The following is a 27,933-nucleotide window of genomic DNA, read 5'->3' on the forward strand; positions in this document are numbered from 1 at the left end:
TGGTTACCAATAAATTAGGCTGTTTTGTGAGTTTGTTCTTGAAAATCCTTGACTTTCTAATTGCTGATTCACCACTTTATTATACCCCAACATAATCTAAAGTGGTGTCACTGTTTTAGTGAGTATCCCAGAAATAAACTTAGCCAAAAATTGTCACCGTTATGTAACGTAGTGGAAGGGAAAAAAAAAAGAATTAATGCTTGGAAAGCACAAGCTCCCTATTGTTTTCCTTTAAGACAAAAATAGAATAAATGTAACGCCTGCAAGTTGTTTCATGCTCAAGTGCCGCATTTAGTCTCAGTAGGCTTGGTGTTGGTAGAGAAAGACTAAGTTCTATTCTTGAATCTGGACATGAGTCTTGACTCCATAATTTCTGAGTGCCAGAGAGGTGGATAAGCCACCTCTCTGAGCAGATTTGTACAAAATGGGTGGAGGCTGAATGAAGGTTCTTCGGTGTGACCCTCCCACAACTCAGGGATTTGACCAGAGAGACAGGAAACCGAGTGTGTCCTCTACTGCCAACACCACCCATCACGTACTTTTTAAAAATGGATGTTTCCACCCGAACAGAACATTTTAATAAAAACATTGATATGGACCATAACAAGGCTTTTAAACAGAGACTTAAAGTCCTTTTTGTCTTCATTTAAAGCTGCTTTATTTTTCTTTCTGTGGTGCTGTATAAAATCTCATCAATATACAAAATCATTCTGAGCTCAGATTTTCTCATTTTCTCTGGATGAGAGCTTTGATTAGCTTTTTGCAAGTTCTTCATTAGTAATTGGCTTGTGTTTTTGTTTTTGTTTTTGGCTGTTGTCTCTAATAAGTTTATGTTCTATCAAAGAATTATTTGAGGATGGTCTGAAATATGCTATTCCATGTTATGTTACAGAATATTACAATTTAATATTCTTTATAAAATGCAACCAACAAGTGCTATTAGCATTAAATGCTCATTTCTTCCTTTTGATGCTGATGGCTGGGGTGGGTTGTTCCGTCTTATCATCATGCCTGACCTAGTTGTGCAGCCATTCCTGTTTAATTAATAGGCATTTACATAAGCTCTTTTTTCCCCCAGCAAGCTTTATAATCGTCTTGTTGGTTATCTCCTTTCACCCTGTGAAGTATCAGCAGTGCTATTTCCATTTTGCATATCAAAATACAGAAAGATTAAATTATGTACAACAAATTGATAAGTGAATAAGTTTGAGAATGCAGAGTTCTGGCATATTAATGGTGTTGCTTAAAGCAACAACCCATATATAGACTCTATAAATATATTAAAACTCTGCTCTCTAATCCAGGAGTCACAGTTGGGACTGTCAGCAGCCCAAGGAGGGAGCCCTTTGTAGATTTACGCAGGGGTGGGAGAATTAGTTTCTGGACTCCCTCTGGAGCCATGAAAAGAAAGTTTTTGTTAGCAGAAGAGGTCGTATCTAAGGACTATTGCTCTGGTGTCTGTAATTTTTAATAAAAATTCTAGGAAGCCGGGCTTCCTTGGTGGCACAGTGGTTGAGAGTCCGCCTGCCGATGCAGGGGACATGGGTTCGTGCCCCGGTCCGGGAAGATCCCACTATGCCGTGGAGCGGCTGGGCCCGTGAGCCATGGCCGCTGAGCCTGCGCGTCCAGAGCCTGTGCTCCGCAACGGGAGAGGCCACAACAGTGAGAGGCCCGCATACCGCAAAAAAACCCACAATAAACTTCTAGGAAGCCTAGTGGCTTCTGTGCAACATATGAATTTGAGGAACTGTCTATTTTTTTTTAAATCCACCTTTCCAAACACCACTAGAATTTTATTCCCAATTAACTGGCCACAAAATGTCAACAGGTACAGCTAGAGCAAAGCATAGCTTGTGAGGACCTTTCTTGGGTACTTGGGCATGACTTTCATTTCTTTCCACATTTTTTTTTCTTAAATATTTTCTCACTGTCTTTCTAACTATATCCTCTTGCACTTATTAGGGGTAAAAATGTGTACCAGGGTATATCTTCTTTCCCCCCTTTTTCCCTTTTTTTCAAAACTATAAGAGAGGATTGCTCAAACTTCAAACCTTCTTTGTCTTGTGTAGGTGTTGATTATTTCCAGCAAATACTTTGGAACTTACAGGGATTACCTCAATCATTTAACAACACACCAAAAAAACAAAACAAACAAACAAACAAAAGAAAAACCAGGCATTTTTTTTCTTCTTCAGTTTACCAAACCTGTTAGTCTTACTCAAAAGATGGAAGTCTCTGTGCCTCTCACTTAACTCCCTTCCCATTAAACTTAGAGTAGCCTCTTCCTGTCTTCAATTCTACTGCCATACTCTTTCCCTGCTCCAAGCCCTGCCCATCCTTTAGGGTTTGGACCAGGTTAAATACCACATCTTCAGGAAATCTTTGCTACTCGCTCCTCCTCCCAGACAAAACTGACCTTTTCTTTCTCTGAGTTCCTATATTCCTGGGTTTGTGTCTTTTAAATGTTGAATCGCATAACTACAATAAGCATTAGCTCTGCTGGGTGAAAACAGTAGTTGAGTTCCAGGCATGATACCTGGGTACCATGAGTATCATTCCAAGGAACAAACCTTCTTTCCATGTGTGGGGTCTCAGGCTTGGCCACCTCTGCATCGTGGTTTTCCTTTAGTTTACTGGTGAGCTCCTCTATGGCCTAGGTACTTATATGTCTTTCTTAGGAAACCCTCCATCCTACAGTGGGGAGCATCTCTTTCTGTGCTAGTGCCACTGTGATCACCTACACAGTTTTCTGTGGAGTGTGAAGCCTCCCCATGCCTTCCTTCCAAATGATGAAAAAAAAAAAAATCCCTCCCACCGAGGGCGTCTCTCTTGCCAGCTTTTCTTGTTACTGGTCACAAGTCCTATTATTCATCTCCCATCATTAGACCAGGTGACACTGCTATTCTCCTTGGGGATCTGCTTTTCCATTCTGTTTAGAAATCCTAAGGGAACGGAAGTGAGTAGTGACAAACTTACTTTACCTTTGGAACTCTCTGCCCTTGAGGTGCAATCTGGGACTTTCAGTCCTGGGCATGTAACTGACTGTAAACCTCAGGAGTTGAGATAATAGGGTGTTGTTTTATATCTTTCTAGTACTTCAAGCTGAAAGTAACCTCTGTGAAAGCAGATTTTGCTTCTGTCTTGAGTGTACTTATATTTCCAGTGCCTAGAACAGTGCCTGGTACATAGAACAGGCTCCATAAATATTCGCTGAATAAATGAGTTGGGGAGGTGGATGGCTAGATGGATGAATGTTTAGCATAGAGTCTTACCCACATTAGGTATTCAGTGCTGTTTATTGAATGCATGAGCAAAAATTGCATGAAGTAATGAAGGAGTGAGTTAAGTAGAAAGGCATGAGTTTATTACATATTTTAGTAGTATTTGATCTGCTTCTAAGTCTGAGTAACAAACCTTAGGGGAATAAGGTGGCATGGCAGAGGGAAGGCTAATTCACAGAACTAAAATATGCATCTTGCATCAGTTTTTTAAAATGATAATGAAAGATATTATTTTTAGGCTTCCCTGGTGGCGCAGTGGTTGGGAGTCCGCCTGCCAATGCAGGGGGCGCGGGTTCGTGCCCCGGTCCGGGAGGATCCCGCGTGCCGCGGAGCGGCTGGGCCCGTGAGCCGTGGCCGCTGGGCCTGCGCGTCCGGAGCCTGTGCTCTGCAGCGGGGGAGGCCACAACAGTGAGGGGCCCGCGTACCGCAAAAAAAAAAATAAATAAATAAAATTAAATTAAAAAAAGATATTATTTTTATGTAGAAACCAGTAGATTTTAGAATATATTGTATAGAAGACATAAGTTTTTTACATAGAGAGTTATTCCTAACCATACCCTCAAACTCTCCTTTGTTCTTAGGTACACTTTGGAGGAAATATTTCAAAAAACAGATATTGAATTTCTTATCTGGGGACTCTTATAAATGTACAGGAGGTGCTGCCCCTGGTTTTGTGCCAAGGAGAGAGAATGTTTTGGTCTCTTTCGTGGAGGCCATTGGTGATTCCTGCACAAATATTCCCCTTTATGAAACAGGCTGCATGTGCCAGTAATAATTTACTTTGGCATAGTAAGATGTCTTTTTCTATGCAGTAATTCCACAAATTATTGTTGCGTGCCTACTAGATGAAAGGCATTGTCCTGGATGCTGAGATTAAAATAGTAATCAGAATATTTCTTCTACCCTCAAGAAATTATAGTAGAGGAGGACTCCTGTAAATAGTCAATGTCCTATACAGAACAGTGAGGAATTAAGCAGTAGGCTTAAGCATGGGTGCAGTGGGAACACAGAGGGAGGGCACCTGATACAGGGTTGGGGTAAAAGAAAGCTGAGATCTATAGGGAAGAAAAGGACATTAGTAGGTGAGGGGGGGTGGGGAGGGTGTTCCCGGCAGAGAGAACGGCATGTTCAAAGGTCTGGAGGTAAGAAAAAGCATTGTGTTCGGGGAACAGCAAGACGTGTCATGATAAACTGTACATAAATATAGGTAAATATCTGGTTTTCTGATTCTGAAGAGGATTTCTTTTTTATTGGAGTATAGTTGCTTTTACAGTGTTGTGTTAGTTTCTGCTGTACAGTGAAGTGAATCAGCTCTATGTATACATTTATCCCCTCCTTCTTGGACCTCCCTCCCCCCCATCCCACCCATCTAGGTCATCAGAGAGCACCGAGCTGAGCTCCCTGTGCTATATAGCAGGTTCCCACTACCCATCTATTTTACACATGGTAGTATATTTATGTCAAACCTAATCTTCCAATTCAGCCCACCCTCCCCCTCCAACCCTATATCCACACATCCGTTGTCTATGTCTGAGTTTCTATTCCTGCCCTGCAAATAGGTTCATCTGTACCATTTTTCTAGATTCTACATATATGTGTTAATATATGTTATTTGTTTTTCTCTTTCTGACTTATGAATAGGATTTTTTAAACATAAAAATGATAAAAGAAATAACAAAGGAGAAAAATTATTGATTTCATTATTTAATAATACATTTCATATCTAAATCATCATGAAAATAATTTAATGACAAATAATCTGGAAATAAAAAATGTTTTGACTGTTTCAGCAACTTTTCTGAGAGCAAGGGTAATCTATTTATGTACCATTGTATTACTAACATTTGACCCAGTGCATGGCTCACAATGGTGGCTGAATGAATGAAAAGAATCAATATCCTCAAAAGATACTAAAGAACTAATATAAATGAATAAGAAAACCAAACAAATTATATGAAAGGAAATAATAAAAATAAGTGCAGAAATTAGTAAAACAAGACAAAGGACTGATTGACAAAAGACACATATGATGGGACTGGCACATAGTAGGCACGCGATAAATATCTGTTCAGTCAATAAAAAGCAACAGAAAACTATAAACATGTGTATAAAATATCTGAAAGGGAATTCACCAAATGGAATAAATCTGAGTTGGGCAGTTTTAGATAATTCTGTTTTTATTCATTGTTCTTTTCTGTATTTTCTGAACTCTCCATGTATTGCTTATAATTTTTATGAAAATACATTAATTTGAAATTTGAAAAAATAGATTTTTAAAGAAGTGGACTGGAGAGGATTAAAACCAGGGACGATCCTTGACACCAGCTCCAGTCAATGGGATGAGGAGGTACGGTGCTCACTTGGATGACTGTAAGGCATAATCTCTTGGAACTTGTTCTCCAAAGTGGCAATAATAAAGCCTATCTCAGAGTTATTGGGAAAGGGGACCCCTGCAAAGCTCTTAGTACAGTGCCTGATACTGTAGGTGCTCAGTGGCCATTTTCCTTTCCTAGCCTGAGGAGGCAGGATGAGGGAGATACCCTTCTCCATTTCTAAGGCATGTGCCCCGAGTGGAAGGCAAATTTGATCAGTCTGGAATGTGAAACTGGATGAAAGCTTAGCACGTGAAATTATATTTGTGCCGTCCTGGAGCGCCAAGAAAATTAAGAAATGAACCAAGTAACTCATCATATTTATTAGATGTAAGAATGAAGGTGCAGTATTATCATTTCCTTATGATAGTCATATCTAATAGTTCTGAAACCAATTCACAGTATTCATGTCAGACTTATTTTATGAGACATTTAACCATTGCTAAATTAAATTTCATAAGAGATTGTGCCACTATAACTCCTCTGGAGTTACAGAGATAGAAATCTGACCCATCATTTCTACTTTCACGGAAAACCATTTAGCAGAACTTTGTTCCAGTAGAAGTGTTTATTGAGTTGTAAGCCTAACACAGTTCATTGGCTGCCTGCATTTACACACTGACATTTTTCCCAGCGCAGATTTGCATCAGTTCATTAGTACTGACAGCAGATGGTAGCACTTTCACACAAATTTACCTTCTGAATTGATCTAAGAAATGTCACTAAAGCGATCCTGACAGTTTTGATGTTCTTCCATTTCTGAAAATGGTATGTTAAACAAATAAGGTGTAGGATTTTAGATTTTTTTAACTCCAACACATAATTCCTAAACCAAGCAAAGATGCTTTTATCTCTGATTCTGGCTGTCTGAAGGAGAAAGTAGAAAATGCAGATAATCCTTCCTGATAGTGTAAACCTTAAAAAATCTCCATTGCAGAAAAAAGGCTTTTGAAGAATATTATCCAGATTGTCTACACTGATCAAATGCCTCAAATTATTTGTAAATTCTCTACCTTACTTTGTCTGAATACAAATTGCTTGGCTTACAGGATAAGCTCATTGAATGTGACTGAAAAAAAATAGTATTGGCTCAAGTCACAAGGCTAACTGATTAATAACATACTTAAAGGATTTATTTAACAACAAGAAGGACCTTTTGAGTTCTAAATGCTCTCAAAAACAATACCTTTACTAACATTCTAATGGCAGGAGCACATGTTAGTACTGACTTAATTTGGCTAAAATACAGTAACTTTGTTCCATATAGTTTTATCCCCTCCCTTCCTTTGTGCTATTATTGTCATGTATATTACATTTATGTATGTTATAAACCCAACACTACAGTATTATAATTTTTGCTTATATAATCCTATGTGAAAGTAATTAAGAGAAGCAAATATACTTAGCTCATTTTTTATGCTTACCATTTATGATGCTTTTTATTTTTTCCTGTGGATTTGAGTTACCCTCTGGTATCTCACTAATACCCTCTGGTATTATTGCCTGAAGGACTTCCTTTAGTATATCTTATAGGCAAGTCAACTAGCAAGGAATTCTCTCAGTCTGTTCCTTGAGAATGTATTTACATTACCTTCATTTCTGAAGGACAGTTTTGCTGGATATAGAATTCTTGATTGACAGTTCTAGGGTTTTTTTCCCCCAGGACTTGAATATGTCTTTCTGTTGCTATGAGAAGCCAGCCATTATTGTATTCTTATTCCTCTTTATGTGATGAGTTCTTGCTCTCTTTGCTACTTTTAAGATTTTCTCCTGTCTTTGGCTTTCAGCCATTTGACTATGATGTGGCTAGGTGTGGATTTTTGTGTTTCTACTTAGGGTTTGTTGAGCTGCTTGTATCTGTAGCTTAAATGTTTTTCATCAAAGTTTAGAACTTTTCAGCCAGTATTTCTTCAAACATTTTGCCTGCCCTTTTCTCTCTCCTTTCCTTCTCAGACTCCTACTACGGGTATGCTGGTATGCTTTGTATTGTCCCACAGGTCTCTGAGGCTTTGTTCTTCATTTTTCTTTTTCCCTTCAGATTGAATAATTTCTATTAACATATCTTCAAAATCATTAATTCTTTTTATTGCCATCTCATATCTACTGCTGAATCCATCTAGTGAATTTTTTATATCTGTATTGTACTTTCCAACTCCAAATTTTTATTTGGTTCTTTTTATAGTTTGTGTTCTTTGATTGAGATTACCTATTTGCAGAGTCATTATCATAATTTTCCCCTTTTAACTCTTTAAATAGAGTTTTCTTTAATTCTTCAAACAAATTTATAATAGCTGCTTTGAATTCTATGTAAATCTGATGACCAGGCCCACTCAGAGTCAGTTTTTATTCATAGATTTCTTTCCCTTTGTGTGTATCTTTTCTGTTTCTTTGCCTGTCTCATAAATTTCTTTGAAAACTAGACAATTTAGGTAATATATTGTAGCAATTCTGGATTCCTATATTTTTCCCTGAGGGTTGTCTCTTTGTTATTGTTGCTGTTGTTTTTGTTTGTTTGTTTTAGTAGCTTTCCTAGGTTTTACCTGCAGAATTTGCCTACTCTGTAAGTGTGGCCATTCATGTCTCTATTTTGTCTTTCATTCTTATTTTCATGTTTTTGCCTGACTTCCACAGGGTCACCAGCTCTCTCTGCATGCCTTGCTGGTTAGCCAGTGATTGGACCGAGGTTGTGCTTATATACCTCAAGCCTATAAGCCTTCCCTCATTTGTTCATGGATGTGTGTGTGGGTTGGGAGCACATCCAAATTTCAGTTAATGTTCAAGTTGTCATCAGCTTTTACTTTCCATCAGGCCTTCTTGTACCTCCCTTGAACATGTGCTTAGTTCCCATCAGCCCAGGATACCTGGAGAACTTACCTAGCCCTTCTACAACTGTCTCACCTCCAAGATCTCCCTATTAGATTTTGTTGCTAATGCTACAGGGCAGTAGTTTTCTTTGTCTTGGAAATCAAGTCAGCCCTGCTAGCAGCACAGCTACTGATTCTCATGGCCAGCTCCGCTCCCATAAAACTTCCCTGTTGAGGAGCCAGGTGGAGGTCGGGGAGAGTATGAGAGTATTTCTAGGCAAGAAGGCTGAAGACTCTCTCTGTGTCTGACTTGAGGTTCTAGCAGCTTTTCATGAGTTAAACACTTACCAAATTTTTTATTTGCCTTTGGTTGATTTCCATATCCCAGAAGTGGGGTTTTTTGACAATTTTTTTCAGTTTTAAACTTGTTTTTCAAGGAAATTTGTTGACCTCTATATCATTCTGCTATAGCTAGAAGTCTACTCCTATTGTTATTTATTTATAAAACTTTTCTCAAGAGATTACACAAATGTCCCTTATTATAATTCCTATTATAAGGAGATCAACATCTCATAGCTTGGCTTTTTTAAACCAACGCATCTTACCAAAACAATATAATTTTCATGTTTAAAATACAATTTAAACATTTGATTTTTAAAGGCAGTCGTTGCTTTAAATATATTCTATCTAATTATATAAATGTAAGTTCTTAACATAATAAAAGACAAAGAATTTTTTTTAATGTCGCCAAACCTGTATTAAAGAACTGTCCAAGCTGATCTAAAAGCTCTTCTAAGGCATGAAAGTCCCTATTATTTAAAAAAGTGTTTCACATAAGCATTACCATGCATTTTATTAGAATATAACCTTAAATGCTAATATAACTGTTTTTATTTTGTTTGAGGAAAAATGAATATTAAAATGCTGTAGATTACTGAAGGGTTTTTGAAGTGCCTGAACTTGTTTTTAAATTCTTTAAATTATTTTCCATGAATTTGTCCTGAATACCAATATATTGATAATTCTAATTGCCATATATATGGTACATAGACTTTTTACTAATTTAGAGTTTTCTTGCCCTTGGTTATAATCAGTTGTCAAATGTTCCTAAACATTTCGACACTGGTCAGTGATATTTTTCCTGTGCTGCATAACTCTATAGGAGCTTTTTGTTTTTACATATTGAAATTGGACTTTGTTATAGGGTATTATAAGACCGTATTCTGGATGTCTGAGTGCTACTATCCTTGTCTGTTTGGATAACAATGGGTTTAATAATAATAGCCAACTAAGTGCTTATTATATATGTCAGGTACTGTTTTGAACAGTTTTCTGGCATTTTTTCATTGAAGTAACACAGTCAGTCTATGAGGTAGATACTATCATTAGTCCCAGTTATCAGATAAGGAAACAGAGACATGAAATGATTAAGTGGTTTGCCTCAAAGCTCACAGCTACTGAGTAGTGGAGCAGAACTTAAGTCTTAACTACAGATCCCAAGCCTGCTTTTATCTACTTGCTATATGGAGTGAGCAAAAGATGACTTGTAGACATGAGGTCCAAGTCTTTACTAAGGAGCATCAAATAAGCAGAGCTACAATGTGACATGGGCCGACACCCGCTTAGAAAGTGGACCCCTGAACTTTAAGTGTGTCTGTAACTCTCAGATGTATGTTATACTCTGATGTGGTTATTCTTCTGAGGTCTTGTAAACGTTAGGCCGCAGACCTGTAAGGAAGAGGCAAGGTCTTGTCTATATGATGAAGCCATTCCTCATGAGAGTTACCATCTCCTCAAGGAGACTGAATTATTAGGGGTTAAGATTCTTGGAGGACACTCTTGCATAGTGGTTGTGAGTGCTTCCATCCACCATGCAGGCCAGGAAGGGAAAGCCCAGCCAAGTTCTCTTCCTAGTGTCCCCCGTGACTCAAATGGGCCTGGGAGCCCCAGTATTGTAACACTCTGGATCTTTTAGAGCCCTGTTGCTTAGTGTTCTCTTACCCTTTCAGTATTCCCAGGCTTTCAGTAGAGTCTTGTTTGACTAGTCCATTCCACCTCAGCTACAGGATACTTGGGCTCAAGTGTTTAAAGTTGGGGGAGTTTCCCCATGAGCGTGAGAGTGGCCATGGGAAACAAGGGCTGCCAAGGGGAGGGTGAGACCTGGAGGAGTGGAGGCATGGCTGAGCTGACTCTCCCCTTCATGAGTGTTCCATGTAATGCCATCTTTGGAGGTCTAGGTTTCATTTTATTAAAGAAGGTAACATGTCTTCACAGATTTGGTTACTGCTCTTCATTCCTTCCAGTGTTTACTACACAAGTAATCCAAAAAGAATTTAGACTAAATTTAACCTTTTAAATCTCAGCTCTATAAACAATAATTATTTTAGTCCAGGATGATTCTAAAATTCTTTCACATTTCCTGTGTACATTTCCCGTACTCATTTCCCTTTATGGTCTTCTGTATCCATCAAGTTTCTCTGCACAGTTGGGTTTTTCTTGCCATTCTGATCTCTGTTTAAAGATCACCTCTTCAGTAAGGACTTCCCTTTCACCAAATCGAAATTATTACCACAGTCCCTCCAAAATCACATTACCCTGTTTTGTTTTATTCATAGCACTTACTATTATCTAGATTATCCTGTTTACTTATTTGTTCTATGTGTTTATTGGCTGTCTCCTGCACTGGAATGTAAGTTCCATGGGATCAGGGACTTGGTTTATCTTAGAAATAGTGATCTCTGTAACTAGATCCAGAACTATTCCTGGAAGACACATAAGAGATGATCACTAGATATGTGATGAATTAATAAATATTAGTTTAAGGCAGGTAAGGGGAGCCAGAGTCAAGTTGGACAGGAGGACTTGTGATAAGCATAACACATCTGGGGCTGTGACCCCAGCATCTGGTTAGGGACAGATATGAGGGGTAGGGAGAGAGCAGGAGATGGGAGCTCAAGCTCTGTGTGAGAATCAGGACCCTGGGCAGAGACATCCAGAGGTGGCACTCAGGGAGACATACTCCAACCTACTCCCAGTGGATAGCTCAGCCCTCACCACACGTGCACACGCGTGCTCGCAAACACGTGCATCTCCATGCCCAATGTCACCCATGCAAATGGAACTATTCCTCCCATTTCTCATGGTTGGGTGTGTTCACTTGTGCACAGCCATGAATGTTTTAGGGTTGGACAGTGGAGGCAGCAGGACACAATTCTTCCCGTGGACAGCTCTGAGTTCAGCTTCTCCTTGGACTGGCTGAGAAGAGAAGAAGCCAGGAGAAGAAGCTAGGCAGCCCCTAGTCAAGATCCAGCCTACAGGCTTGTTTTATTTGGCCCACACCATGTTTTTAAAAAATTGTGCCCATATTTCAATTTAGGGGGTTTTGCATAAAAATCTGGATTTCTAGGTTATTTTGACAAATGGGAAGACCTTGCACACCAAGCCTGCACCCCACATGGCACAGCTGGCTGAAGCAGAGTGGCAAGCACAACCTCGGCTGGGCTCTCCAGGTCCCCACAGTCCTTGTCACCTGCTGGTGTAGTTAATTGGCCTCACCCCTTCGGGTCACTTGCCTGGTCTTCATAGGTAGTTGTCTTGGTCTCTTTGGGCGGCTATAGCAAAATACCACAGATTGGGTAGTTGATATACAACAGAAAGTTATTTCTTACAGTTCTGGAGGCAGGAAGTCTGAGACCAGGTTTAGGTCTCCAGCCCTCTCTCGTGAGGGCCCTTTTCCAGGTTGCAGACTTCTCTGTGTGTCCTCACGTGGCAGAAAGGGGCAAGCTAGCCCTCTGAAGCCTCTTTTATAAAGGCATTAATCTCATCATGAGGGCTCCACCCTCATGACCTAAGCGCTTACCAAAGGCCCTGCCTCCTAATACCATCACACTGGGCATTAGCATTTCAGTGTATGACTTTGTGGGAACACAAACATTCAGATCATAGCAGCATTTGGGTTTGCAATCTCTGGCATAATGGCTAATGCACAATGTAAGCAATTGATAAATTTATCAACAATAATTGTTTTTGCATTGGTAGAATTTATGCATAGATCACTCACTATTATAGAAACCTTCTAGGGCTCCCCAGTGCTTGCCAAATGATGTTCACATCCCTAACTTGGCAGCAGTCTGACCTGTATCTTACATCCAGTTATTCTCTCATAAAGGCAGTGGAGTTCCGTCTTACGGACTTTGAACTTACGGAAACAGCCCCGTAGGCTTGGGGGAGACAGAAGGAGAGACACAGATAAACAGAGAAACTCAGGGAGAGACAGACAGACAGACAGAAGCAGTGCAATTTAAATAGTGCCAGCTGGTCCCCTCTTCCACACCACCACCTATCCCGTCTACTCACTGGACATGTGCCCACTGGCACTGGATGCAGTTATGCCTGAAACAATTAACATGTTGACAAAATTTATGTAAGAAAATATGTGAATGATTTTGGTCCCCTTACCATTGACAAAGAGATGAATGAAATGCATTGTTCAGATGGTCAGGCTCCTGGACTTCATGGATATCCTTGAGTTAAAACTGAAGAATAATTATAGGCCAAAGGAAACACTAGCTAAAGAACAGTTAGAGGGAACTGATAAATGTATCTGCAGCTTGTATTGAGTGTCTGTCCTTTATCGATAAATGGTTTCTTCTCACCAACTTTTCCTCATGTTTGGGTTATGAATTATATTTCAAAATAGGAATCAGTCTGTATCTTAATTTTATAACTTGAAATTTAAAACAAACCTTTATCTTAAAGGAGTAAACCAGATTATGGATTTTAACTTTTTCAAGGTAACTTAAGCTGGCAATCCTGGGCCAACTCTGATTCTTACAGGAGCATCCGATACTTGGACAACCCTTTTTCGTACTTCATCCCTGCAAGACGAATGAATTCATGACTCCTGTGTTAAAGAATTCTCAGAAAATCAATAGGTAAGAAACACCATCAAGCTACATTGGCTTTCACTCTTATTTTAAAAGTGTAAATCTTTTTATGTGATTCTAAAAGCTAAGCTAAAAAAGAAATATTCTTTGTAATAATAGTAATGGCTAACATTTATTGATTTTTTATTTTTTATTTTTTTTTTTTTTTACTGTGTGCTAGGCACTGTTCTAAGTATTTTGGATATAGTAAAGCACTGGATTCCTGTAACACCCCTCCGAGCTAAGGACCATTATTTTGCCCAGTTTGCAGAGGAGGAGGCTAAAGCACAGAGGGGCTAAATGACTCCGCTAAGGTCACACGTCTAGTTAAGCGGTGGAACTGGCATTTGAACCCAGGCACTTTTGCCTCCAAGCCATGCACTTAACTGCACTCAGCTACCTTAGCTAATGTTGTCAATTGCATCAACTTGGAATCATGGAGGGAAGTCAGGAGCCCCAGTGCCTTGACCTTCCCTTCAACTGCTTTAGTGAGGGATGGATCCTCAGCCTCTTTGGCCCTCGAGTCCCTGTTAAGCAATGGGCTGGCATTTGGAAATGCTGAGATTCCAGGTGCTGAGCGCACGTCTTTGAAGAAAGCCTCGTTTCTATGATGGTTGGTAACTGATTTTCTACCACTCAAACAACTACAATGGAAACAGAGTTTTCTGTGTTTCACTTGTTTCCCAGGAATGTCAACTACATCACGTCATGGCTGAGCATGGTAGGGCCAGCTGTCGGGCTGAATCTGCCTCTGAGTTACGCCAGAGCAGCCTTTCAGGATGAAGGAAACGTCTACAGACAAGGTAAAAAGAGAAGCCTGCGCTGCATGTTTCACTGTTGCAAAGATCCTGGTGTCTCTTTTGCACTTGGATATGTCGTCCCTGCTGGCACCACCATGTATTAAGTCTGCTTTCCTCTTTAACGGACTGGGCACTGACTTGTTTGTTTAGTTTTCCAACCAATCAGCACCCACTCATTTAGGAAGCTTTTGGCTTTGCTATAATAACACTCACCCAACCACAGAGCTGAGTGGTTTTATTTTAGAATTGATATTCTTGAAACAAGTCTTCACTGCTCAGTTAACCTTCTTTTATTTTCTTGGCTTTTGTTTTGTTCTTGTTCTTCAGATTCTTCTATTGAGCCAAAGAGCTTAGAAGAACTCTGAGAGTTTACGTGGCCGGCCCTGGTTTTAATGGGACCAATATGGTGTGAGATTCAGATCACCGAGATTTTGACGTGGATTTTTTTTCCCTTGGAAGCAAATGTCTGCAGCAACTGATGTACTCTATGTTTAGAAGACACACTGCAAAGACACAAATCACTATAAATAGCAAAAAAGGAATCTAACTTGGTAATAGAAATACTGACACCATCAGGGCACTTCCAGGTCGTTCCCTCATGTCTCTGAGACTCGTTCTCTTCACCTTTAATTTGAGAATAACAAGCTACCTCACAGGGTTGCTGTGTGAAGCACATGAGAGCCTTAGTGTATGAGAAAATATGGTAAAGTATTATGCAAATATTCATTAAATGGTCACCTTTCTTATATTTGATTGTCATTCACCTAGGCTGTCAATAAGTTTAATAGTCAGTAAGATATTAAGATGAACCATAGAATTTTCGGTTTGGGGTTGCCTGTTTTGTTTTTCATTTTAACTTGCTAGGGTCTTAAACTAAGAGAAAAACGTAATTGACTCTTTAGAGCATCTAGATTAGTGTCTGTCAGTGGGGGATGCACTTTAGAGTCACTTGAGGATCTTTTACAATTACAGACGCTGGGGCCACCTGCTGGAACAGCCCCTCTGGGGTGATTCTGATGCACATGCTCCTGAAGAAGTTCTGGTCTGGATGTACCTTTCAAGTGGCATTTATTTGTGTTGCTTTGGTCTCCCAGTAGGTCTTTTCCAATTCTGTGCATAGCTCCTGCAAGATGGACTTACTTCCTAACATTGCCCGGACCTTGCCCCGAGAATCTGGATAGCAAGGAAGTCTAGGAGGCATTTGGAGAGGCGGCCTACTTTGGAGAAGCAATTAGGATGAGGGGATTATCTGCTGGCGAATAGCAGAGGACCGCGACAGCCCTGTGAGTCTCTAGGTTAAGGGCTGTACTCTCACGAAGGGAACAGAAGTAGAGAAAGGGTTAATTCAAACTGCTGGAGAAGCTAAAAGCAAATTTTAAAACGCTGAGCTGCACATATTCTTGCTGGGATGAGAGCCTGCTTACATGCTTGTTGGGCATTTTGGTATTTACCACTTAACATCTTTTCAGCTTCTGCAAGGGATTTCCACCTCCCGCCCCCGACTCTCCCTAATGTAAACACAGATTTCTCAGCAAGTCATTTCTCAAGCCATGTCATTTCTAGGGTAAAAAAAAAATTGTAATAATGTGTCATCTGGATGATGTACTCGTCTGGAAATACTAGTTATCCTTTTTGAACAGATTCTGAGATGATAGTAGTCTGTCAGTTTGGGGGCAGTGTGTAGTTTCTTTTTTTTTTTTTTTTTTTATAAATTTATTTATTTTTGGCTGTGTTGGGTCTTCGTTGCTGTGCGTGGACTTTCTCTAGTTGCCACAAGCGGGGGCTACTCTTCTTTGCGGTGTGCGGGCTTCTCATTGCGGTGGCTTCTCTTGTTGCGGAGCACGGGCTCTAGGCAGGTGGGCTTCAGTAGTTGCAGCACATGAGCTCAGTAGTTGTGGCTTGCAGGCTCTAGAGTGCAGGCTCAGTAGTTGTGGTGCATGGGCTTAGTTGCTCTGCGGCATGTGGGATCTTCCCAGACCAGAGCTTGAACCCATGTCCCTTGCATTGGCAGGTGGATTCTCAACAACTGCACCACCAGAGAAGCCCTAGTTTCTTTTTTTTAAGTTAATTTTTTTTTAATTCCCTGATTGATGAAGACCTAAAAACTCACCAGTGGCAGAACAAAGTTCTGAAGATCTCCTGTAGGTTGTAGAGACCACCCTCCCCAGACAGATGCTTCTCCTCAAGCAGCTCTATTTTTTTCAGAATTTTTTTCACTTAAACTTTTAATTTTTGGTTGATAAAAATTTCCATTTTTTAAGAATGCAGTTAAATAACAGACTGTTATCCCAAGTGTCATAAAATTAGAAAATATTTTGTTTTGTCAAAGTAACAGTTCTTTCTCTGCAACATGAGGGTTTTTTTTTCTTCGGGGTTTCCTCTCCAGCCAATACAATGCAAAGCCCCTTCAGTGAGGAACAAGACTGGTTAAAGCTGCTACAAGTCAGTCTCCTAAACTCTACTTTTGTGTGATCTTGGAAAAACGATTTCACCTCTTTGGTCCTCAGAGTCTTCATCTGCACCATGAGGAAGCTCAGCCATGTGAATTTTGAGGCCCACCTGACTCTTGGGTCTGTGAAATTGGGAGAGGTCTAGGGAGCTGGACGGTGAGGTTGGTTTGCTACTAGCTGCGTGGCTTGAGCTAATTTTCTTAATCTCCTTTAGTCTGTTACCACTTCTGTTTTAAAAAGTCCGTTAATATCAATCCCACTCACCTAAGAAGGGCACAGAGATCGAAATGGTGAGTGAGTCTGAATGCACTGCATAACTAACACAGTGCCGCATGGAGTCAGCGGGAGAGGGTAATCTGCCCTGCTGCCGTCGAGGCACATGCCTGCCCCTTCCCACCTCCGTTTGGGCCTGACTTCTCCCCAGGCGAATGGGCTCCTGGTCGGGCGCCTTCTCTGCCCACAGCCTGACTGTCCCTCATGCTGGTTCTCACCTGGAAGTGTTTCCCTCCCCATCTCTCTGCCCAATTCTCAACCTGCTATATGTGATCCACTCTTGACAAAGCCATCTCTGACCACCACAGCCCCCCGTGTTGGACCTCTCCCTTTGTTATCCCTGTACTTATTCATAGAAGCATTTAACTATCTCCTTTTCACTCTGATTTGATGGATAATAAGTAACTTCTTGAGCCACTTTTTTGGGTATGTTGTAGGGTGGCATTCAGGAAGGGTTGCTGTCTGCCCCTCGTAAGTGATCCAGGGAAAGCTTTCAGTCTGGGGACCCGAGTGGGTGGGCTAGTTCTTTGAGTAACCATGGAAGGGTCAGAGGGTGTGCTGATCATCAGGTACTAGCCTACAATCTGGAGGTTAAAAAAATGAAACTACCATCCCCCACCCAATATGTATAAGAAAAGGAGGAAAAAAAAGTCAGAAGTGGGTTTTTGCATCCATTTCTCCCAAGATAGGTATAGTTTTTCTTAATACTCTCAAGATATTAGGAAACAGAGATCTGCATTATCAAAACTAGTTCTTCACATATATATGGAATCTAAAAAAAAAAGTTCTGAAGAACATAGGGGCAGGACAGGAATAAAGATGCAGAGGTAGAGAATGGACTTGAGGACATGGGGAGGGGGAAGGGTAAGCTGGGACGAAGTGAGAGAGTGGCGTGGACATATATACACTACCAAATGTAAAATAGCTAGTGGGAAGCAGCCGCATAGCACAGGGAGATCAGCTCGGTGCTTTGTGACCACCTAGAGGGGTGGGATAGGGAGGGTGGGAGGGAGACGCAAGAGGGAGGGAGATATATGTATATGTGTAGCTGATTCACTTTGTTATAAAGCAGAAACTAACACACCATTGTAAAGCAATTATACTCCAATAAAGGTGTTAAGAAAAAAACAAAGAAAAACTAGTTCTTACATAATTCAGAGAGCTAATATTCCAGTGAGTTGGAGTTTTGGGGGGATTAAAATCTGAGAGTAAGAATATGCAAAGATTCACTTCGGCAGATACTTACTGAGTTCCTCTTGTGTGCTGAGCCCTAGGCTGGGTGGCAGGGGCAGCAGACCGAGAGCCCTGACCCGGCTCATACGAATGCCCCAGTCCAGTGGAGAAGACAGACAAGAAGAAGATTGATGGCACGACGTGTGTTGTAGCGGTGGTGTGGGAAGCAAGCACCAGGGAAGAGTCACAGAAGAGGAATGTGAGTAGAGTTGTGAAAAACTTAGGATTTAGCCAGGCCAAGAATGGAGGAAGGAAAGACCTTGAAGTTGCATGTGGGGAAGTGGTAAAGAGTGAGGCTGGCTAGCAGGACTGGGGCCAGGTCTGGAGGAGCCTTTATTGCCACACTGATGATTTGTATTTGGCCTGAAAACCACAAAGAGGTGCTGAGGGAATTCAAGTAGAACAGTTAAAGTGATCATATTTGTATTTCAGAAAGAACTCATATTTTTAAAAGGACTAATCACACATACACTTTGTTGGTTTTTTCACCAGCAGGCACTGGCCCACAAACTTTAGAAGAAACAGGAGTGCAGAAAGGGCTGGGAGTATGTCAAGGACAGTTTTTGAATTTTGCCTAGCACCTTTCAAAGCAAAACCTGCCAGTGTCCTGAAAAGTCTGAGTCCTGGTTTACTGTGTTATTTGGGGCAAGTCACTGCACCTCTCTGAATCTCTGTTTCCTAACGTATTAAATGGAAGGAAGGGTATTAGTTCAAGTAAAATCAATTTATTGTATGACCAGTATTTTTTTATGAAATAGAATATGTCTAGGAAAAGCATTCCCTGGGTTTCCTTTACTGTCACAATACTATCATACAGCACATCTGACACTAGATGTTATGCGTTTTCCACACATCAGACAAGTCTGCAACACCAGCTAAGTGTTCTACAATTTAGTTCAGTTCTCATATCATCTACCTGAAGTTAGTATCAGATCCTCCAGGTTAAGTGTTCAGTCCCATAAGACTGCCCCACTTAAGATACCAGTTGCAAGTCCCAGATTGTCACCTGTATTTCTAACTGACCAGCTATAAATCTGGGTTCCAATGACCCCCCTCCTTGTGTCCAGTAATTTGCTAGAATGACTCACAGTACTCAGGGAAACACTTACTTATGCTTATCAGTTTGTTATATAACAAAGGATATGATAAAGGATACAGAGGAGGAGCTGCACAGGTGAGGTCCAGAAGGGTCACAAGTGCAGGAACTTCTGTCCCCCTGTGGTTGGGGAGCACCACCCTCTTGGCATGTAGACGAGTTCACCACCCTGGAGCCTCTCTGAACCACGTACTTTTGGAATTTTTATGGAGGCTGCATCACATAGGCATGATCAATCATTAACTCCACTGCTAACCCTTCTCCCCTTCCTGGATGACGGGGGATGGGGCTGAAAGTTCCAAGCTTTTAATCAGGGCTTGGTCTTCCTGGCGACCAGCTCCCATCCTGAAGCTATTCAGGAGCCCACCAAGAGTCAACCCATTAGAACAAAAGCCACTCCTATCACCCGGGAAATTCCAAGGCATTTAGGAGCTCTGCGCCAGGAACTGGGGCAAAGACCAATATATGTTTTCTATTAGTTCACAAGTACATAGAAAAAAGTGCATTGCACATAGTGAGGTTATCATTGTTTTGTGAAACTTTGATTTCAACTAGAAGTAGAAACACAGACATAGAAAATCTGTGTCTATGGTGTGTGTGTGTGTGTGTGTGTGTGCACTAGGTTGTGATGTAAACGTATCTCTAACTCCAGGGAGCAGAGATTTGAAAACTAATAGGCAAATAAACTCCCTTCCAATTCTAAGACCTTTGATTCCCTTCTTAAGCTGCTGACCGGTAAGTTGCTAAACGTTGTTCTGGAAGGTATAGGGAGTACTTAACTATCAGCATGCCCATGGAACTGATATGCACATAGGTTCTGGAAGCGCCCCTTCTGGGTTTTTACAGGGCTTGTCTGTAAAAGTGCTTTCACATTTTTATTCTTAAATTTCTTAGTGTTCTTGATAGCAGTTCTGTAATGTAAACCCCTTGCTTTTGTCTAACTTTTGTGTTGTCAATAGCGACACCTAGTGGTCAAAGAGTCCTATTGCAAATATCTTGTACAGACTTAGAGCTGAAAAGTGATTTTAGAGATCACCAAGTCCCATTTTGTAAATTATTAAAAACAAACTGGAATCTCACATGTATTCCTACATTCATATAAACTTTACATGAGAATAAATAAAACCTATGGCTAGGTGGTGATTTCTTGGGTTACTTTAAAGCTTTTCAAATACCCAGAGATCACTGTTAGTAATAACAGTGAAGCAGAAATTTAACAAAGCATGCCCTGATAGGCTAACAGGAAGTCATAGTTCAGTATATCTGCAGCCGTTGGTGCATTGGTATTTACACGTGCATGCCAGATCTTCAGGGTTTAGTATGGTGCCTGGCACTTGGTAGTACTCAATAGATCTCTGTGGAATGTTTGTGTATGTGGGTGATCACTGAGCCCAGGGGAAGCCTCCCATGGTTTCCTTTCTGCAGACGCTAAGGACTGGACCTGTTTTGCTCCTGGGAACTGACACCCACTCCTCTATCCTTTGAGAAGATTCATTTCCCCAGCCACCAGCAGCAGAGTGGGAGGAGGTTTCCATAGCCCCCTCCTTCAGTAGGTTCAGAGAGAGAATACCCAAGCCCTTTCCTGCGTAGTGAGAGGAGATGGTTAAATATAGTAGCATATAGTAGTTAAGGGGAGTGAATTCATTTCCATGTATCAAAACAGGCAATTCTCGGGGCCTCCCTGGTGGTGCAGTGATTAAGAATCCACCTGCCAATGCAGGGGACACAGGTTCGAGCCCTGGTCTGGGAGGATCCCACATGCCGCGGAGCAGCTAAGCCCGTGCGTGTGCCACAACTACTGAGCCTGTGCTCTAGGGCCCGCAAGCCACACCTACTGAACCCACACACCTAGAGCCCATGCTCCTCAACAAGAGAAGCCACCGCAATGAGAGGCCCGCGCACTGCAACGAAGAGTAGCCCCCCCGCTCACCACAACAGCAACAAAGTGTGCGTGTGTGGCGCGCACAGCAGCAAAGACCCAACGCAGCCAAAAATAAATAAAATGAAATAAATAAATTAAAAGAAAAAAATCAGGCAATTCTCGTAGAATGTTGAGTTAAAACAGAAAACAAAAGCTAGATGCTAACTATGCATGCCACTTAACACTATATAAAAAATACACTAAAACCACACATTTTCTGTAGTACATATACAGTATATGTATCTAAAAACATTAAAGTGGTCAGAAGGACACACAAAACTTGTAAGAGAGGTTACCTCAGAGGTGGAGAGTGGGAACTTGGACTGGAAGTGATCAAAGAAGACTTGGGCTCTTTTTTAATGCAGTATACACATGTATCCAGAGACTGCAACACTAAAAATTCACTAAAAAAAAAAGATTTTCGTCCTTATAATTTGGAAGTCGCAGAAAAATTTGAAGGAGAAAATTTAAAACTTACTTGTGTTTATAACCCAGGGATACTACAGTTAAAATTTTGATATATTTTCTTGTTGTGGTTAAACATATTTAATTAGGATCATTCTGTATATGGTTTTACACCCTGATTTTTCCCACTTAACATTTTATGTGCAGCATTTTCCCATGTCATTTAACATTCTTTGAAGAAAAACAACTTAAAATGACTAGTATTTCTTTTAAATCAAAATGTACCAAATAGTTTTAGGGCTTTGGGGTTGTTTCTAATTCTTCACTGTTTATTTAACATGCATTCAACTAGCACTTATTTCCTGCATGGTTAGGAGGACCTGTGCTAGGGATATAGTGTTCAGTAGGGTTCCCCCTCCCCCCAGAGCTTTCAAATGTAAGATATGTGTGCAGAAATAGTTGCTCACATTATGTTTCTCTGGGTTACACTGTTACTAAGGGAATGAAGGGATCAAAGGATATGGAATGTTTTAAGATTTTTGATTCATGTCGCTAAACTGTTCTACCAGTAAGGCTATACCAATTTACATTCCCCAAAGCAGTCTGTGTTTTACCATTTCCTAAAATCAATGAAAATGATTTCAGTTTATTGTGCTTTTATTATTGAACTGATCATTTTTCTCATCTAGTCTTGCTAAAATTTGCATGGATTCTCAGCTTTGTTTCTTCCTGATGTGTTACATGTGTCTCAGTGCTCCTAGGGTTAGTTTCCAGCTTCTTTATTGTCCACTTGATTGTTCCATATCTTCATTTTGCCCCTATCAGAGCTGACTGTACTGGTTCTGGTAGGAACAGAGAGAGTATGGCAGTTAAGCAATTAGGACATGTATGTAATTTTAAAAAATTATTATGGGAAATTTCATACATACCGAAAAGTAAATAGTACAATGAACTTTAACATACCTATAAATCAGAATCAGCAGTTACCAAGATTTTTGCCGTATTTGCTTCATTTAACCCTTTTTTAAAACTTTATAGTTGCTTAAATATTTTAAAGCAAACACAAACGTTGTGTCGTTTGCTTTTACAGGCACACACTGCACATTTTTTATTTGATCTATTCTGTCAAGTTTTACTTCAGTCTTAGGTGTTAAAACATCTTTGGGTTTTTGCCCTCTGCATTTATTCCTGAGGTTGGGGCTTTATACACCCTCTTTCTGATTCTGTATTTACCAGTGACATTGTGGAACTTTTCTCTAAAATGGCCCACTGCTCCATAAGTAGGTTAGCTGGTGCCGTCAAAGCAGTATGTGAAATGTATAGGTTGCAGGTTCTGCAGCCTGGATCATGCATCCACAGATCCTTACCACTCTGGGGACATTTCATAAATGATGTCAAATCACAGGCAACTTCTCACGACTGTTCTCAGCTGTGATTAAATTGGAAAATTATGTAATAATCTGCTCACTGATGTACAAATTTAAACAGTAGCTGGTTTCTTGGGAAGAAACCATTCAAAAATCTGAAAAATATATAGATCCCTTTTCCAGAAAAATGTATGTGTTGTATATGTGTGTGTGTGTGTGTGTATGCATACACGCACAGGTACATATTTATATCAGAAAATTCTACATACAGTTTCAGGAGATTCCTAGACCCTCTAAAATATAATCCTAGATCAAGACTCTTAGTCAATAAATCGTTCAAAATGGCTTTCTTCTATCTCACACACACACACACACACACACACACACACACACACACACACCCATACATACACACACACATCTATGTTATGTCATGGGCAGGAGGAAAAGGGGTATGGTGACGGGGGGAAAAACCTACCTAATTATAAACATAAGAAAATGTGTAAAATATAGAATAAACAAAGTCAACTATTGTATATACTGGAATTAAAATTCTAAGGAAATACCTGGAATCTATCAGGAACCTAAGGGGGGGGCAGTGTGGTCCAACTTACCTGCAAACACACACAAAAACAGAATACCTGAAGCTGTCAAGCTATATAGAGAAAACATATCTTCTTATAAAATGGATAAACAAATTCACCAAGCTATTGGGGGAGAAAGATATGACAAGACAATCTATTTCATGTCATTGTTTCCAAAGCAGGTGTTAATGTCCAAAATGTGTTTCAACAAGTAACATTTCCCTCAACTGTTCTCAGCTGTGATTGACATAAAAAAAGAATTATTTAAAATGTGGCTCACTCTGCCCCCTATTGTACAGGTTTAAACATTCACTGGTTGTTAAAGAGGTAAGAAAGCATTATAATATATCAGCATCTAACCTCATCTTATTTGAAAATTTGGGTATGCTCAGCATGTCCTACACTTGTAACCCAGCCAAGTAACATGACCCATTGTTCAACTTCTAATTAACTACAAAGAGGTTTAGAAAGCTAGACTTAAACAAAAACTCCTACCTACACTATGAGTAGATTAGACAATTCATGTCAATAATCTATTACCACAAATAAGCAGATCACTGGTAAGGACCTGCAGAGGAAGCTGACACTTCTCAGACTGCAAGGTCTGAAGGGGTGATCGGAGGCCACAATTTCCTCCTCTCCCTCCTACAGGAAAAGCTCTCCTTATCATCAGAATTGCTGTTTGAAAGCTTCAGATCCTCTGGGAAGCAAGGGAGGTCAATGATGTTCATCAAGCCTGGCTCAAGTTCTAAGGGCTGTATGTGAGTGGCTCCCTCATTTTGAAGATAGATACCACATATTGAAGGCTTAAGTGACAGTCTGAATGAGGTGGCAACTGTTTGTGTGCATATTTGGAAATGTTGGTTATCTGTCACTCCTGGGTCCCCTCAAATGATCACTCTTTTAAAATATTCAGTTGTTAAATGTTCTAATACTTTGCTCTAAAACTCCTGTGGTGACAATACCATGACAATAAGCTTTAAAAAGTCCACTTGTTTTCCTCACATACTAGTAAATATAACATCATTTTACCAAATAATACGGATAGAAATTGTGCTAGAAACGAAGAATGCTTAGTACATCCTGCCAAGGCAGTCCCCCAAGTACAATATCATAAGAAATGTGAGTTAATACTTGGATGATCCATTTTATTTTAGACTTTATAGGTCAGAATAAAGATTATACAAGCAGCTGTTAGTGAAAATTTTATTGTAATATGGTAATTTATGACCTTAGTCTCTTTTCTCAACTTTGTATAAAATCAATAAAGACATGTTAGCTACTTTGACAAACGTGAAACAGGCTCCAGGAATGTTACCCACAGATGACTATTATAACAAAATCCAGGCATTTACCTGGAATGAATTCATCTATACAAAGATATACATTCAAATTTGCATAGCTGTCAAATTAGAACTGTCTCTCAGCTCTATCAAAAAATAAAAGGAAAAAAACCCCATATAGTTGAGGTATTGTGTATTTCCATAATACAGTTTACAACAAAAACTCTTATTAAATACCCAGCATTATGTATGCCATAATTCACGAAGGAGCCACCTGTAAGGTAGTGTTTATTATTTTGCTATGAGGTGCATCTCCTACAGGAACAGTTTAGAGGACAGATTATTTTTCTAGTTTCAGCTATGCCAATTACTTCGGCAAATTATTTCAAAAATACTTGAGCTATTTTTGGCTTCTGACTTATAAAATGAGGTGGCTGGAATAGAGCAGTAGTATCCCCATAAGTGTGGAAAGCAAGGGGATAGCTTCATAAAGACTGCCTGATAGCTTGTCGATAAGACAGATTTTTTCCAGAAATACTGTAAAGATTGTTTTCCAGAAGATCCGGAGTATTTGTATAATCTAACAAATACCTTAGGGACTCTGACGTTCTGGATTTGGGAGCCACAGGACTAAGTGATCTCCAGATTCTTTCTGCACTAACAACTTCTGATTTGTTTGGGGTTTGCTAGGCAAATGTAAGAGGTCATAGAATTTAAATATTTACTCATCCACAATTTTTAAACCTTTTAATTTGTAACTAAGACTCACAAGAAGTTGCAAAAACAGTATAGTTTGTATACTTCACCCAACTTCCCCTTAATAACATACTTGATAACCAGAGTATATTTTCAAAACCAGTAAATTGACAACAGTATTAACTAAACTACAGAACTTGCTTTATTTCATCAATTTTTATATGCACTTTCTGGGGACTATGAAATTCCATCACAAGTATTGATTTGTGTAAATACCACCACAATCAGGACACAGGACTGTTCCATCACCACAAAGACACTCCCTCCTGCCACTCTTTTATTGTTTGTCTCTATCCCTATCATTCATCCTTGGCAGCTACCCATCTCTTCTCCATTGCTATAATTTGTCATTTCAAGAAGTTCATATACATGAAATGATACAAGACATATGTAACCTTTTGAGATTGGCTTTTTGTACTTGGCATACCACTAAGATCCATAGAAATTGTTGCACGCAACAAGTGTCTTTTACGACTGAGTAGCATTTCATTTATGGATGCAACCAGTTTATTTGCCCACTGAAGGACATTTAGGTTGCTTCTAGTTCTTGACTATCACAAATACAGTTGCCATGAACATTTGTGTACAGGATTTTGTGTGGGCAGACATTTCATTTCTGTGTGATAACTACCCAGGAGTGCAATTGCTGGATCCTAAGCATATGTTAACTTTATAAGAAACTGCCAAACTTTTCTAGAGTGACTACCATTTCAGAGTCCCACCAACAATCCAGTTGCTCCAGTCTTTCCAGTGCTTGGTATTGTCAGTATTTTTAATTTTAGTCATTTGCTAGGTGTATAGTGATATCTCCTTATGATTTTAATTTGCATTTTCCTAACGGCTGATGTTAATCATCTTTTCATGTGCTTGTCATCTCTTCAGTGAAATGTTTGTTCATTCATCCATTTTGTAATAGGATCGTTTTCTTACTTTTGAGATTAGGGAGTTCTTCGTGTATTTTGGATACAAGTCTTTTATTGGATATGTGACTTGCAAATATTTTCTCCCAGTCTGTAGTTTCTTTTTTTTTTTTTTTTCTGTAGTTTCTTTTCATCCTCTTGACAAGATATTTCACAGAACAAAAGATTTTCATTTTGATGAAGACCACCTTATCCTTTTTTTCTTTTTGTGGAACGTGCTTTTGGTGTAATCTCTTAGAACTCTTCACCTAACCCTAAGTCATGAAGATGTTTTTGTCTATAATTTTTACAGCTTTACTTTTTATATTGATATATGATCCATTTTGAGTTAATTTTTGTAAAAGGTGTGAAGTTTAGGTTGAAGTCCATTTTTCTGCTAATCGAAGTCCCCACTATCTATTGAAAAAAGTATCTGTCCGCCCCTCAATAACTTTTGTATCTGTCACATAGCTGTTGGTCATACCTGTGTAAGTCTATTTCCAGTCTCCTAGTTTATTGATGTGTGTCTGTCCCTCCTCCGACACCACACCCTCTTGATTACGATAGCTACAAATTGTCTTAAAACCAGTTTGTGATTCCTCCACCTTTATTCTTCATTTTCGATATTGTTTTAGCTATTCCAGTTCTTTTGCCTTTCCATACAAATTTTAGAATTAGCTTTTCTATTTCTACCAAAAAGAGCTGCTGGGATTTTGCTTAAATTTTGCTCCCAAGGTTACTGCCTCATTTCCCTCCCTAGAACTTCGAGAAGGATCCAAGAATGAAGGGGCTTTATTCACAGGTGGTGGGGAAGTAGGGGGTGGGATGGAGGGAATACACAGGAGGCAGAGGCAACTCACATCAGGGTCAAACATTTGGGTCTGAGGCACCTGTGGTGGATTTATGGGTCAGTTGTCACAGGACAGAGGCGTCCTGGGTGTACCCAGGAGACAAGTGCGAACCATTGTAGCAGGGTGTTTTAACTCCCAGGCTTGTTCATCTTTATAGGTTTGGCTGAGGTCTCAGCACTGCAGGAGCGAGACGCGGGAGTAGGTGGCTGTCTGTTCCACCCGGCCTTATCGTCCGACCCCTCCTCCCTTCTGCGCGCCCGCCCCTGAGCAGAGCTTCCTACTGCCAGGGCCCCACCCTCCCAGCACCTGAGCCCGGCAGTTAAACTGTGACCCTCAGCAGCCTCTTCTGTTACAGGCAGGCGAGGCCCAGGGGCTCCCCATTTGGCTCAATTACACCCATCTGGAAGCATCTGGTCAGCATTTGGGAATGGCTTAACCAGTAACTGTGCAATTAGAGGCACTAGGAAACATTGGGATGGAAACCAAGAACTGCCAGTCCAGTTACCACATACAAATGTACCAAATTACTGACACTGCAGAAATACAAAGGATCACGAGATAATACTACAAGCAACTCTATGCCAATAAAATGGACAACCTGGAAAAAATGGACAAATTCTTAGAAAACCACAA

The 27,933-nt window shown here is 40.1% G+C and overlaps 1 long non-coding RNA gene across 3 annotated transcripts; it reads left to right on the forward strand.

Annotated features, from left to right (window-relative positions):
* Window positions 1-13,289: 13,289 nt before the first annotated feature.
* LOC112392586 (uncharacterized) lies at window positions 13,290-27,933 on the forward strand. Of its 3 annotated transcripts, XR_003001717.1 has the most exons (6): window positions 13,290-13,391; window positions 14,070-14,185; window positions 14,510-15,465; window positions 18,180-18,337; window positions 24,163-24,272; window positions 27,458-27,933. It is a non-coding gene; the product is annotated as an uncharacterized LOC112392586 (long non-coding RNA). The 3 variants fall into 3 exon arrangements; XR_003001718.1 differs by lacking the exon at window positions 24,163-24,272; XR_003001716.1 differs by lacking the exon at window positions 27,458-27,933 and having other exon boundaries at window positions 24,163-25,210.

This window comes from Neophocaena asiaeorientalis, unplaced genomic scaffold, assembly GCF_003031525.2.
Source record: "Neophocaena asiaeorientalis asiaeorientalis breed wild unplaced genomic scaffold, Neophocaena_asiaeorientalis_V1.1 scaffold184, whole genome shotgun sequence".
Taxonomy (NCBI): Eukaryota; Metazoa; Chordata; class Mammalia; order Artiodactyla; family Phocoenidae; genus Neophocaena; species Neophocaena asiaeorientalis.